At 47.3% G+C, this 12,107-nt stretch overlaps 1 long non-coding RNA gene across 4 annotated transcripts; it reads right to left on the bottom strand.

Annotated features, from left to right (window-relative positions):
• Positions 1-1,902: 1,902 nt before the first annotated feature.
• Positions 1,903-4,921, bottom strand: LOC119311167. Of its 4 annotated transcripts, XR_005150901.1 has the most exons (5): positions 4,340-4,921; positions 4,147-4,244; positions 3,922-4,041; positions 2,923-3,779; positions 1,903-2,829 (listed from the first exon to the last, which is right to left on the bottom strand). It is a non-coding gene; the product is annotated as an uncharacterized LOC119311167 (long non-coding RNA). The 4 variants fall into 4 exon arrangements; XR_005150900.1 differs by having other exon boundaries at positions 3,922-4,244; XR_005150899.1 differs by having other exon boundaries at positions 4,147-4,920.
• Between the last annotated feature and the right edge of the window lie 7,186 nt (positions 4,922-12,107).

Raw genomic sequence — 12,107 nt, 5'->3', positions numbered from 1 at the left:
AAATTCCTAATAAATCCTAGAGGCCCACTTAGCCCATTTGTGCAAGGCAAGGGATACTACTAATGTTTAGTCCCACATTGCTAGTTTAGAGGGAGTTGGACCTCTTTATAAGGGAGGCTCCTTCCCCACTTGTATGAGCATGAGAACAAGAGGGACATCCACGCGCGCTCCTCCTCCGCTGCCCGCCTCGCCACGCCACGCCTCGTCACGAGGCGCCGCGGGTTGCGGGAATGAGCTGAGCCGATATCTAATTTTTGCCACGCACTACGGGTATATGAAAGGTCACCTGGGAGCTGAAAAGTTTTGCGGTAGTGGATAATGAATACGAACGGCGCACCTCTTCGCGTGCTGCCTGTTCACTTCGTCTCCCTCCGTTGCTTCACCTCCCGGCGCAGCCTGTTCGCGTCCCTCTGCTGTGCCTATATAAGAGAGGTCGCTCCTCTCCCGAGAGACATATCAGAAGGTCTTCTTCCTCTCGCCACACAGTTCCAACCTCTGCGCTACTGCCGTCTTCCTCATACGGGCTTGCGGCGTGCACCGCACGTCGGGACAGTAGGCCTCCGAGACCGCACCTTTTGAGTCCTGTACGGGAGAAGGGTGATAAGGTTTTTGGGGAGCGCTCAGCGCGACTACTGGCTGTTTCATCATGGACGATCCGGTCGCCGACGACTACTTCCCCGACGACGACTTCTTCCCCGACGTCCACGACCTCCTCGACGACATGGCAGGCGAGGACACCGACCCCAAGTCCAGCGCTTCTGCTGCTGCTGTGCCGTACATGTTCTTCTCCTTTCTGTTAGAAGTCCTGCTACAGTTCTTGGTTCTAGTTTCTGCCCTTCGTATGTTAGGTTCTGTTTCTTATAAGCAACGTCATCTAGTGTCTGTTCTAGATGTGTTTAGCTCAACTTCATATATGCAGACGATGTTTACCTTCTCTCTGTCAGATTGCATGACTTGCTTTATATTTGCTATTTTAGTCATGATTTATCTAGTATTTTTGTTAATAAAATCATTCGATAAATTGCTCATATTTCCAACAGTTTTTCTACAAGGAATACCAAATACCCAAATGATGTGCGTCAAAGATCAGAAAATAACAATGTGTTTCTCAGCTTCAAAACTCAGAAAACAAGTATGCATGATACACAGTGTGTTGTGCCAAAGAATGAAAAAGTTCAGTGTGTTGTGGCAAAAATTTCCCTAAGGCCTTGTTCGGTTGCCGTGGTTAGATTCCACGAGTGGTTTCTAACCTCCTAGGGATTGGGTGATCCCCTACTTGTCACCCAACCCCCGCTGTTCCTCATCCACATGAATCCCTATGACCATAACATGTTCGGTTACTCCCTCTCTATATTCTCTGTAAGCATACCAGGTTAGATCGGGAGGAGGAGATGGGAAAGAAGAGGGGGAAAGGAGAAGAAGGAGAAGAGGCTTACCGGGTGGGAGAGAAGGGAAGGGTGGGGAAGTATACCGCCATCGTCGCCTCCGGATGGCTGCGTCGCCGCCTCCGGCGTTGCCGCCGCCGCCGAATCGCGGGAGAGAGAGAGGTCGGGGACTCGCGGAGAGAGGGCTCGAACCTTTTCTTCTCGCGTACCGTTTCGTCCATCGCGGGAGGGATTGGTTCCACGGGTAGAGGGGCGATGATTATATCCCGGGTAGTTCCGCCTGGTTTGGCAGGGATTGGGCGGGGGTGTAGCCCCGACCGGGTTTAACCGAACACACTTATAAAGCAGGCCCGGGTCGAATCCCGGTCGGGTCGAAACCACGGGGTTCGGCGGGGATTGGGCACAAATCCCGGCGGGGGAGGGGCTAACCAAACAAGGCCTAAAAGGAATACCGAGACAAAATGTCATCAGACCATACATAAGAAACTTGTAAGCCCCAGAATAGTCGATCTCCACATCACAGAAGAGAACTAACTCATATTCTAGTTATGACCTTGCAAATTTTACACGGTTTGCACTTCATATTATGAAGGCTTTTTATTAGTCAGTCATACTACTTGATGCCTACAGAAGAGATCACATCACAGTCAGAATCTTTTTTTTTAAGGTTCACAGTGAAAACCTTCACCTCACAGAAGTCAAACTTAATAATACTTTCTCAAAGCACTGTCATAATCATACTTACAATTTGGAAGAAGGGACCATGTGACAGTGACCTCCATCTCACAGGAACCAATCTTGATATTCTCCTTGGTCTTACCAACCTTCTTTGGAGTGAAAGTTTTACGAACTCTCCTCACGTCTTTCTCATCACCGCCACGCAGTGCCTTTGCCGAAAACAAGAGCTTACCTTCGGGCTGCCGAAGCTCGACGCAGACCACACGGCGTGAAAGCTCAAGCCTTCCACCACCATCAACTGGCAACCTATCTCCTTCAAAAGCAAGCAACGGGATCTCCATGTCTTCGAAACTAGCTGTGCTGGCAGTGAATAAACCTCGGCAACCAGGCCAAAACCCATGCTTTCTGACTTTGACACTGATTGCGGCTTCCACACAGTCGTACATGCGGTTCCGGCGAAGAGCTCGTCCTCCACCACCTGCCTCCTTCATCTACCTGCCAGCATCACCTGCTCCCGGGCCTCCCCTCCATGGCCACAACGCACGGAGCTGCGTCATTGGCACATCACTCTTCTCCTTGGCACCACCTCTTCTTCCACACTCGATCCAGAACGACGATGCATTGTATTTGGCTGGGGCAAGCTAGAAGGCGTGGTGCGCGCCCGGATGGGAAGCTAGCTCGTCAGGGATGTAGGGTTCGTGGAGCAGAGGAATGGGTGGACAAGTGGATTCCTCCGTCACGGACTCAGTCACATCGTAGACACGATCTGCAGAACAATAATCGTCCAGCAGGAACAAGTAAACACCAACAAACATGCATGCCACAATCTGCCGTGATGAGGAAATGGGGCAAAAATCACCTGGTTTTGCTTCGGATTGAGGTGCATCGCCGCGCTCAAAGGCTGCAAACATGGCTGAAGCCCGATCATGGAGTGCGCCGGGAGAGGCCTCCTCTGCTGCCAGGCTTCTCTTCTTGGCTTCCCTTTGCGTCTCCGGATCCGGATTCCCCCTCGTGCGCGGCCTGCCGGCCTTGGGCATCTTCGCACCTTGTGCGCCACCGCCTCCCGCTTCCCTCTCCTTCTCCGGATTCTCCAGGTTCCGGCTTGTAAACAGGAACCTGGTGTGTTGTTGCTTCATATGAACCTGGAGGAGGGAGGAGCAGGGGCGGTGGCATGTGCGCCGGGAGGAGGTCGGGAGTGTGTGGGAGGGGTGCGCCGGGATCCAGGGAGGTTGGGGGTCGGGCACAGAGTGTCGAGCACATGGAGAGGGATGATTGTTACCTCGGCAGGCAGCACCTCTCCCAGGAGATCTCCAAGCGACGAAATCCCCCTCGCAACAGGCGCAAGGTCGGTCAACATCAAACACCTCGCTGTGTGTATGCGAAATTCAGATAGCAGCAACAATACCAAAATTCAGCTAGTAGTAGGAGAGCAATGGTGCAGCACCACATCATCGCTATCTCTCTCGTTCTACTTCTCACAGCCAATTATAGCCCGTTCATGTCTTCTCAGCCCCCATCTTCTCCCCGACGACCCCATCAATGATGATCCCGACACCCCTGCTTCTTTCCCATAGTCACCTACCATAGCTATTATATGGTGCTGGCGGCGTGCGCCGTTGCTGCAGAGCGTGACCCGGCAGGCACGAGTGGACGATGAGTTGATGATAGCAATGTGCTTCAATATATTTCTGTTGGTTACTTACACAAGTTTGAGACCTGTTAAAGTACAATCGCCCTTAGTACTATAATTTAAGCAGGATTAAAGGATGAGTGTAAGAAATCATATATGGATCAGTAGTGGTACAAGAATCACATAAACAAGTATGCATGGATGAAAATTGTAACGTAAGTAGCTTACCATGTCCCTGAGGCCCAACATCATGTTGTCATCAGAAGTACTTACTGGAACAATCCTCGAGGCCAACAAATTCCTAGGGACGACACGGTTCACCTGAAGCTCTATCTTCTTTCTTATCAGCTGCAACACAGGCAAGATGATCTCGTTTGCTACTGAAACATATATCTTAATTAAGAAGACCCAAAAAAATTGTAGAAAAATAGGAACAGGAGAAGCAACACACACATCTTTCCGTTGGGCAGCCTCACATGACTGATCACAGTTGATATACGTATCATGATGTGGAACTCCCAAAAGTGCATTATTTAGAAATCACAACACTCCTAAAAAATATCACAACAAGTTAGATCATCTATGGTTTGTATAAACTCCCAAAACATAGATGCATCGTCTATAACCAGGCCAAAAACACAAATACCATCCACGGTTGGCCGGAACAGATCGTTGCACACATGCTGGAGGAGAGCAGAACATAGCACGCACCACGCTGTCCACACCACACACGCACAAGCAGAACACGACACACACACACAGATCAGCCACAACACATGGCGCGCCCTCTGCCTTTAGTCGCCGGCTCGCGGGTACCCTCAATCACAAACCTGCACGCGCCTCCGACGACCGGGCTCTGGTACACGCCCTCCTCAACGCCTGACTGTCGCATTCACCATCTCCAAAGCAGCCGGCGGTGGAGGCGGCGGGCGACCCAGAGCAGCGCGGCCGCCTCGGCCTCCGCGAGCGCGAGAAGGCCGAGGAGGAAGCCCGCGAGGAACCCTGGCAGCCATCCCGGGCTGAGCTCCCGACGGCGAAGGAGACTACGGCGGGGGGTAGGGAGGCGGGCACGGTTAGGGTTTGGAGGGAGAGGAGAGGGGTGAGGCGGGAGCAACAAGACGGTGGAGGCGACGCAGAAGGATTCTGCAGCGGCGGCGACGACGGCGGCGGCGGCGGATTCTGCAGTGGCGGCGGCGGCGGCGGCGACGGCGGCGGCGGATTCTGCAGCGGCAGCGGCGGCGGCGTTCACACCCGAGGAAATAGATCGAGAGAGGGGTCGAGGCCAGAAAAAAAAAATGGCACGGACGAAGAAAACCCGGTGAAAGTGACAGAGATGGGAGGATGACGAAAATAAAACAGAGGTGGGAGGATGATGAAAATAAAACAGAGGTGGGAGGATGACGAAAATAAACCAGCGAAAATAAACCGCGCAGTCTATTCACCAACTGCTCCATTAGGAGTAGAGATGTCTTGGTAGTCTCCTTCACCGGTTAAATTTCGTCCCATCAATTCTGGTTTATTTTCGTCCTCAGTCCCACCCCGTGCGTAACAGCGATCCCGCCCTGTTCCAGTGCCGATTCCCTCCTCCCACACGGCCGATCGAGAAAAAAATGCTTAGAAAAAGAAATCTACGAAAATAAACCCACGAAAAAAATAAGGGCGGGGCAATTGGTCGCTGAGCGATTCCTCCTGACGTTCGCCGCCGCCGCTCTAGGGTTGTGCTCTTCTCTGGCGTCGCCCTCGGCCCGATCTCCGGTCGCCGTCCTCCACCGCGTCTGCGGCGGCGGCGCGGCGTGGCGCCACCTGCTGCTCCTCCTCACTGCCCAACCGCTCACGCTCGCCCTCCTCGCGTTCGCGCTCCAGTGGCGCGGCGGCGGCGTGGACGACGCCGGCTCCCCTCGCCTGGCCGTGCCGGCCCCGTCGAGGCTGCAGTCCCTCCACTCCTCGGCCGCCTCCTGCGTCGAGGTGCTCGCCGCCCCCGCCTTCCCCTACCTCCGTGGCTGGTCCTTCCACTTCGACGCGCCGGACACCCATCACCCCAAGGTACTACCTTTCCAATCTCACCTCCGCCCTCTTCCTCGCCGGTTGCCGGCCGATGTGTCCGACCTGCTGATCTTTTGCTTGCTTGCCAGGTGTGCGTGCAAACGAGCACCTCCTCGGGCCTGGACCATGGTGCTATCTTCCCTCCTGTCTCCCTTCTTTGATTCTAACATGGTTCTTTGATGCGGTCTTGGTTTAGATTATGCAAGATTAGGTGATGTTGTCTGCCCGCACTTATAGAAGTGGATCACAGATGCGATGGAGCAGAGAGAGGGGCCTTGAGGGGTGAGCTGCTACTCCCGTGCTAACACATCTAGGGGAAATAGCCAGGGAGAGAGAAAACTATGGGAGACAAAAGAAAGGAGATGAGTTAGCCAAGATTCAGGCCAAAATTTGTCATGTTTGAGTTAGAAGCTTTTGCCTCAAAAGGTAACTTTCTATTAGTCGGTTAGTCCCTAGAATATGGTTCAAAATCTGGTCTCAGTAGATTTGTCATGTTTGAGCTGAAGCTTTTGCCTCAAAATCTGGTCTCAGTAGATTTTTTTTCCCGCCCAAATACAGTTGCTAAGAGGAGTTCCTGAAGATAGCTGAATATACCAGCCTACTTGCCTACAACCAAGGCAGAATTATCAGCGTGTATAAGAAATAGTCAGAGCTGGTGACTGAAGAAAGCCTGCAGATAGCGAGAAGACGCGGGTGCATGATACATTGCATACTACAAAGTAGACACGTTTTTACAAATGACATGGCAGGAATATCTATACTACAGTGGAAGCAAAGCATCCTATATCCATGAACATAAATAGTATTCGGATTCAGACATCAAGGAAGAAAATGAGACATTAACATTTGATGAAGATGCAACTTCTTGATAGAAAGCAAGACTGCTTATGAGGGGTGCTGGTGGTAATCAGAAGAAATTTGCATGTGGTGAAATAACTACCTCATAGACGAGTAATTAGTTTTGATGTAGGAAAAATCTGTAGCTGGTTAAGCTTTGATGTATAAATAGTAACACATCACTCTGTGAAAATGTTCTTGTTAAGGTAATTCAATGGGCTAAGTTTTCTAAACTGTGCTGACTTGATATTACACTAAAATCTTGAGAATACTTGATGGACCAAGGCAAGTAGTGTTTGTAATGACTTGGTTTATGGTAGTGCAAAATAAATTATAAATAGAGTTCACAGATCATTGTTATGAAATCTTTTAAACTTGTAGACATTCTTGTTCATATCATCGCATCCACAATGACCTAACTATCTTGCTTACTATGCTTCACACAAATATTTTTTTGTAAGTTTTCTTATTAGAAACTAAAAAATTACACCACCATGTGTGTGGAGTGTGTTGTAGTGCTCCACAAAATATTTTCCATGACTCCAGAAAACTTTTAAGGAATAAGGATAGAGCGACTCACCCACAACAATTTGCATGAAAATCCTTCTATTGTGGTGGAAAATCTAATTATTCCTGAAAACATTACACTGAAAAATATTATTGTGTGTATAATCAAACACTTAAATAACTGACTGGGGGAATATGGAGAATATGGGGGCACAATAAGGAAATGGGTGGAGAGAGAGAAAGAAGAGAGCTCAGGGATGAGAGACAGAGTGAGAAAGAGGGTCTTTTGTGACACCCCCTATTCAATCATACACTAATCATACATGCAAGTGTGTACGATCAAGATCAGGGACTCACTGGAAGATATTATAACACAACTCTAGACACAAATATAATAATACAAGCTTTATATTACAAGTCAGGGGCCTCGAGGGCTCGAATACATCACTACTAGAAAAAGGCCTACCAATGGCGCACCGGTTTTGCCTACTAATGACGCACTACCGGTGCGCCATTAGTATCACGCCACTAGTATTTTTTACTAATGGCGCACCACGCAATGCGCCATTAGTTTTGCCCACAGTGCGCCACTAGAGTCTGCTATACTAATGGCGCACCACATGGTAGTGCGCCATTAGTAACAATTTTTTTAATTTTTTTTCTTAATCTCAGGTCACTATTTCACATATGAGATATCCAACACATATATATACAACAAGCATCCATATAACAATCATAGCCAACACACAAGTTCCATCATATATACATACATAGCCAACACATAGTTCCATCGTTACATATTACAAAAGTTTCACATTGTTCATCCAACAACGTTATCCATCAATTCACAAAAGTTTCACATTGATACAAAATAAAAACACAAATGGAAAAGAAGCACTCCATCCATGCAAGCTTCCGTGAATTAAATCAAATATGAAAAATGATAAACAAGAAGTTAGAAGAAGAAGAAGAAGAAGAAGACTAGAAGAATACTAGAAGAATACTAGAAGAAGAAGAACACTAGAAGAAGAATAAGAAGAATTTTCGAAAAGAAGAAGACTATAAGCTTATTATGTAAACTTGATCATTTTGTGCTTACATAAGTAATTTTGGAGCTAACCTATAGGAAACTAAGCATATAAGCTCTAAGTTAGCATATTAGAGCCAATTTAGGTAAAATGAAGCTAACCTATGTCATTTTGGAAAAGAAGAAGAATAAGAAGAAGACTATAAGCTTATTATGTAAACTTGATCATTTTGTGCTACCATAAGTTATTTTGGAGCTAATCTATAGGAAACTAAGCATATAAGCTCTAAGTTAGTATATTAGAGCCAACTTAGGTAAAATGAAGCTAACCTATGTCATTTTGGAAAAGAAGAATAAGAAAAAGACTATAAGGTTATTATGTAAACTTGATCATTTTGTGCTAACATAAGTTATTTTGGAGCTAACCTATAGGAAACTAAGCATATAAGCTCTAAGTTAGCATATTAGAGCCAACTTAGGTAAAATGAAGCTAACCTATAGGAAACTAAGCATATTAGAGATAACATAGGTAACTAAATATATATATATATATATATATATATCATTTTGGAGATCTGACATACCTGACAAAGTTCAGTTCTCATGCATTGTTCTTCTCCTTCTCCTTCCTCAGCCTGATGCGCCAAGAGCGGCGAGGCGGTGGAGGCAGTGGAGGCAGTGGGATGTAGTCTTCTACCACAATTGGCGTGGTCATGTCGCCCAGCTGTGGGATCGCCGGCACCACCATCGGTGCGTGGTCATTGTCAGGCACCACCACCATCGCAAGGCCACCTTCAGGCACGACCATCGCTAGGTCATCCTCAGCCACCTCCATCTCTTGCCCATGGTCGGCCACCACCATCTCTTGCCCATGGTCAGCCACCACCATCTCTTGCCCTTGGTCAGCCACCACCAGCGCTAGGTCATCCTCGGCCTGATGCCCATCGTCATCCTGCAGCTCCTCATCCCCACTCTGCTCCTCTTCTCCCGCACTCCAGTCCGGATCATCCTTCTTGTTGTCTATGCTGCTGCCAGAATCGCTGCTGCTTTCACTACAGCCAGAATCGCTGCTGCTTTCGCTACAGCCATAGTCGCTGCTGCTTTGGCTGTAGCTAGTGTCGCTGTTGCTGCTCCCATTACCTGTCCAAATGCAACAATGACCGTTAACAATCGATGTGAGACAAAGCCAAATGTAGAGGAATAAGAAGAGGCAGAACGTACCGGCATCATCATCGTCAGCGTAGCGCATGCGACACATAGTCGCGTTGAACACCTTCACGATGAGCATGGTGGCGTTTTCGTCGTACCTGAAGAGAAGGAAGTACCCCAGCCGCAGGTCATAGGCACGGTAGAACTTCTCCCACCCACGAGACAAGTACATGTGGCCCTCCTTGATCACCAACTCCACATCCCACTGCCTATGAAACCCGCTGCCGGCCTATCGCAGCTTCACATTATTTGGCGGATCTTCACCCATCAGCATGTTCATAAAACTGTCAGGCAGCCTCTGCAGTTTGAGACAATGAGTGATGTAGCAAACAGCAGATATCATAATGAGATGGGTGAAGGGGAGATCTCTCGTTTTATATACCTGCGTCATGGATGATACTGAAGTCTCAAGTATGATAGTGAAGAACTCGGAAGCATCCAACTCGTACTGCGGTGTCGCAGAGCGGCGGTGGCTGCTTCCCGCCATCTCTGATAAGCAGCAGCAGAGACCAATTAGTACCCTTGCAACAGATCATAAAACATGCATGATAATAGGCATTAGTCGCAAGTACCCCATATGTCCTATTTTTAGCAAAGTCATGCTAAAATTTCAGCATGACCTTTGCTGAAAATAGGACATATGGAGTACCCGAATTTGCCGGAACGGAAGTTAATCGACATTCCGGCAAACTCAAGGGCCTCTCGGGGTACCTGCAAAATCATTATCCCAGGTGGACAAGGCAATGTGCTACTTGCTTAAATCTCTGTCCAATATTTACAAGACAAACAACAGGTGGCAAAACCCAGTGTTAAAAAAAGGCCTCCATCACAACATGGAAAATACATTGGCCTCTGAAGAGGTGAAACAATATATGCATCTCCAGGCAGTATCATTCAACATTTACCACTACAAGCAAATACTGGATCAGATACAAGAAGAATGTGAGAAAATGCAGACAAATACTAATAGATTGAGGTGTTTAACTTGTCGTGCTCTCTGTGCTATACAAACATGTATTCTTGACAAACTAGTACAAGCAATGGTGGATCAGATATAGAAGCAATATGATATAATATAAATAAATGCACCCAGTAAAAAAAGTGCCCATCAATGAGCCTTGTCAAAATGGATTGTTTGACGCATAAAACCCAACTCAGTGCATAAGCAACCAGTGTCCCTTGCCATCATAGTAAAAAGATAGAACCATACAAAGAATTGAACAGTTTATCATAACAACGGAACACTGATGGTCTGGTATGGCAAGCATGCAAGATGTAAAGTGACAACACTATAACTGTGAAAAGAGCATAGTCCAGCCAAACATATCACACAAATTCCACTGAAATATAACCTATGGGTACATCAACTGCAGAATCACCAACAATGAAAGTCAAATCTCTGGGTACCATGAAAAGAAGTTAACATGGACAACAAGGAGCTGACACAAAACGAATATAGCCTAATTTAGCTAAGAAAACCCTCAGGTTGTAGTAGCAGATACTGCTCTAAAACATGTGATCCTTTTTGCACGCTAGGTTTAGTTAGTGTTACCTGCCAAGTGCACATGTGACAGTAGTTCTAGCAAGCAATGTTGCTGAAGAGTATAGCATGTAAATTTGATCTTGGGCTATAAGTTTAGTGAACTACAGGCTACTGGGCTTCATGGCTATGAATATCTCACAGAGATTTTAATCTCTTCGCTAGCTCTAGAAAACTGTTAGGTATTTGTCCGTTATTTGTTGCATATCTTACATTTGGTCGGAGAGCGCAAGGCTAATGTGACAATTGCCACAACCAACCTCTGTTTCCGTGATGCTTCTTACAGGGCTGATGCATCAATGTGCCTGGGCATACAAAGATTAGTATATAGTGAAGGACACTGTGCATGCCGGATCTCCTTTTTGTTAAACAATTCGGTAAACTAACTATGATCAAGTTAACTGCATATCGAATTAACCAACTTATGATGACAAACTGAAGCAAGCTATAATCTACTACAATTATCACAAGATAGCAGAAGAACTCATCTAGCAATGCTAGTTGCTAGTAACCAAAGAACCTTCAAACGTGACTGGCTCATGGTTTCTTCGTTGTTATTAGATCAAAGCATTTAAAAATTGATGATTTGTTCTAACTACAGGCCTGTACCACTTCTACGCATTGCGTAGCTACACATTCAGAACAAAAAAACACAGAAATTGAAACAAAATGTCACCTGTCAGGCTGTCACTGGAGAGGAGGGCCGAGGGTTTGCTGCTTCAGGGGCGTGTGGAGGGGGCAGACCCGCGGCTTGGTGCTCGGTGATGCTTGCGGGGAGGCCTGCTCGAGGAGGAAGCACGCGAGGATGGTGGCTGCCGTGGAGTGGCTCTGCGACGACGGTGGTGCTTCCTGTCAAAGTAAGCAAGAAGATTGGCATGGGTAAATAGAAGTAAAAGTAAAACCAATGTGATTTTCATATCTAGAAACTACACTGTTCATCGTTTTAGCAAGTAAATGTACCACCTCAGAGGATACATTCATGTTTAATCAGCAATGGCATCCTCATTTGGCAAAGTGTCATCCCCATTCAGATGTTCACTAGTATACAATCAGCAATGCTGTCCTCATTCAGTTAACACACCGGTCACAGAATGGCCGGGCGAGGATGATAAGCATGACCAACAATCACACCCTGTGCTACAAACACTCGTCGCAAACACACATATTTTGTTTCCTAATTATTAAAACGACATTGGTTTCGGTCGACAGCGGCAGCAGCTCGTCAGACCAAGGGCGCGCGACACGCATGAG

This window comes from Triticum dicoccoides, chromosome 5B (genome assembly GCF_002162155.2).
Source record: "Triticum dicoccoides isolate Atlit2015 ecotype Zavitan chromosome 5B, WEW_v2.0, whole genome shotgun sequence".
In the NCBI taxonomy this organism is placed as follows: Eukaryota; Viridiplantae; Streptophyta; class Magnoliopsida; order Poales; family Poaceae; genus Triticum; species Triticum dicoccoides.
Note: the sequence above shows the minus strand (reverse complement) of the source record. Positions and strands in the feature narration are given on the sequence as shown.